This window comes from Cherax quadricarinatus, chromosome 85, assembly GCF_038502225.1.
Source record: "Cherax quadricarinatus isolate ZL_2023a chromosome 85, ASM3850222v1, whole genome shotgun sequence".
Lineage (NCBI taxonomy): Eukaryota > Metazoa > Arthropoda > Malacostraca > Decapoda > Parastacidae > Cherax > Cherax quadricarinatus.
Genome location: NC_091376.1, coordinates 8125068 through 8127411, shown reverse-complemented (window position 1 = coordinate 8127411; position 2344 = coordinate 8125068). Strand labels below are relative to the sequence as shown.

General features: G+C 38.4%; 1 protein-coding gene across 4 annotated transcripts in view; it reads right to left on the bottom strand.

The window, feature by feature from the left end:
- LOC128703280 (lysosomal alpha-glucosidase) overlaps positions 1–2071 on the bottom strand; it is a 55566-nt gene extending 53495 nt beyond the window's left edge. For 2 of the 4 annotated variants that reach the window (XR_011394400.1, XM_070103320.1), the window contains exon 1: positions 1920–2071. The gene's annotated coding sequence lies outside the window, so the exon portion shown is untranslated. The other 2 variants (XM_070103321.1, XM_070103322.1) reach the window with 2 other exon arrangements.
- Between the last annotated feature and the right edge of the window lie 273 nt (positions 2072–2344).

Sequence of the window (2344 nt, the reverse complement as noted above, 5' to 3'; positions counted from 1 at the left end):
AGATAAAGGGAATGTCCTATGTGGAGAGGTTATGGGAAATCGACCTGACGACACTGGAGGACAGGAGGGATGGGAGGACATGATAACGACATGTAAAATTCTGAGAGGAACTGACAAGGTGGATAGGGACAGAATGTTTCAGTGATGTGACACAGCAACAAGGGGTCACAATTCAATTCAATTCAATTCAAAGTTTATTCTCTATAAGGATTACAATGCTGAGTTTACAGAAATTTGGTTATTGTTTGGTTTACATGTAGTAAAATTGTGATTACAGAGTGTACCACTAGAACGCTTAGCATGGCTAGGCATTTCGGGCATACTTAGTTTTATTCTTAATTGTAAGATTGTAAGATCTTAATTGGAAGATGAGTCACAGGGATGTTAGGAAGTATTTCTTCAGTCATTGAGTTATCAGGAAGTGGAAAAGTCTGGAAAGTGATGTAGTGGAAGCAGAATCCATACATAGCTTTAAGAAAAGGTATAATAAAGCTCATGGAGCAGGGAGAGAGTGGACCAAGTAGTGACCAGCAATGAGGTGGGCCAGGAACTGTGACTTGACCCTTACACCCACAAATACACGAGTTCAGACACATTCGCCTGGTTGATCAGGCTCTGATCCACCAGGAGGCCTGGTCACAGACCGGGCCGCGGGGGCGTTGACCCCCGGAACTCTCTCCAGGTAAATTCCAGGTAAACTTGACATGCTGTTGGAGTGTAAGCAAGACAACATTTATGAAAGGATTCAGAGAAACCACTCAGCCAGACTAGAGTCCTGGAGGTGGGAAGTAGAGTGCCTGCACTCTGTAGGAGGTGTGGAAATAGTCAAGTGTAGAGGATCATCTTAACTATGGTATCTGCAGGTCTCTGGTAAGAGAGTGTTGGAATAAGATTTTATTCAGGTACAGGTACACATAAATACAGTTACAAAGATTATCATACATAGCAGCATATGTGTAGATTACCTAGGATAACCCAAGAAAGTCAGACAAAGTGACTTATTTCCATTGGTGTCCTTATATTTCCACTGGGGAGAAAGTATTTCTTTTTTCTTGGGGGGGAGGGGGGCACCCTGCCTCAGTGGGAGATGGCCAATGTTTAAATAATAAACAAATGAATACCTAAATAAATATACATGTATATAGGATATAAATGTCCAAATAGGTAAAACTGGTCAATTAGCAAGAACTCATTTAAAATTAAGTCCTTTCTAAAATTTTGCCTTATACATTTAGAGATATATTTTTTTTTCATTTATGCTAATGTAAAAATTAATAATTATGTACCAAAAGAACCTTAGAAAACTTACCTAACCTTATTATAACAAGCGTAATTTAATTTAGCCTAATCCAACTAAATATATTTTAGATAATTTCGCAATGATTTAATAATAAACAAACATAATGAATATTGATTGATAGACAATGGATAGACAAACAGATAGATAGATAGACAAACATAGATATACACTGAATATCAAACATTATAAGACTTAACCTATATATTTAACCTCGGATAACTCACAATATACAACATAGTTTTACCCACAGTAATTGTTAATATACATTACAGATTATGGATAACTATTATCCAAACTTACCAGAGTATCCATATATACCAAGGATGGGAAGACTAGTACCTCCGTCTTATTAAAAAGTCCAGAGTGAGACATATCCATGATAATATCCAGGTAATGAAGGTCACGTACATGCAGAGTTGTGTTAACTTGTGCATGACTTCTATGTATAGATCAGTGATGGGTTTTTTTGGGGCATTAAATGCCCACCTGGGGCCTCGTCCAGCCAAAATTTTGACTTGTGCTTACCTGTGTGTGGGTGCACGGGTCGAGTCTCCGCTCCTGGCTAGGTAGGGGCTTGAGAGTGCATGTTAGAGGGAAGTTTGGTCTTGTGGAGACGTACCTTCATCAAGGAGAGATGTTAATTACATGTTAATTCAGAGGTGAGCTTCGTATGACTGATCAACATAACTGGCGACACAAGCTCAGCTGTGACGAGCAACGGTGCCACACATCCTCCCTCAAACCAACTATTTTACCCTTCTTTCCATTACTTTTAAACTTAATACATTTTACTTATTTCTGGATTCTATATCACTTTGAAGTAAGTTATATTATGGCTCAGGATATCATACATTGGGAAATTATTTTTGTTTTTATTTTATCTTTAGCAACGCAGCTGAGGCGGCGACAGATGCTCAGCTGAGGCGGCAATAATGCCACACTTCCTCCTTCCAACCAACTGTTTTTCCCTTTTCTCCCCTCTAATTAAACTAAAGATATTGCAGTTATTATATAATTATATAATACCTCTACATAAACCACACC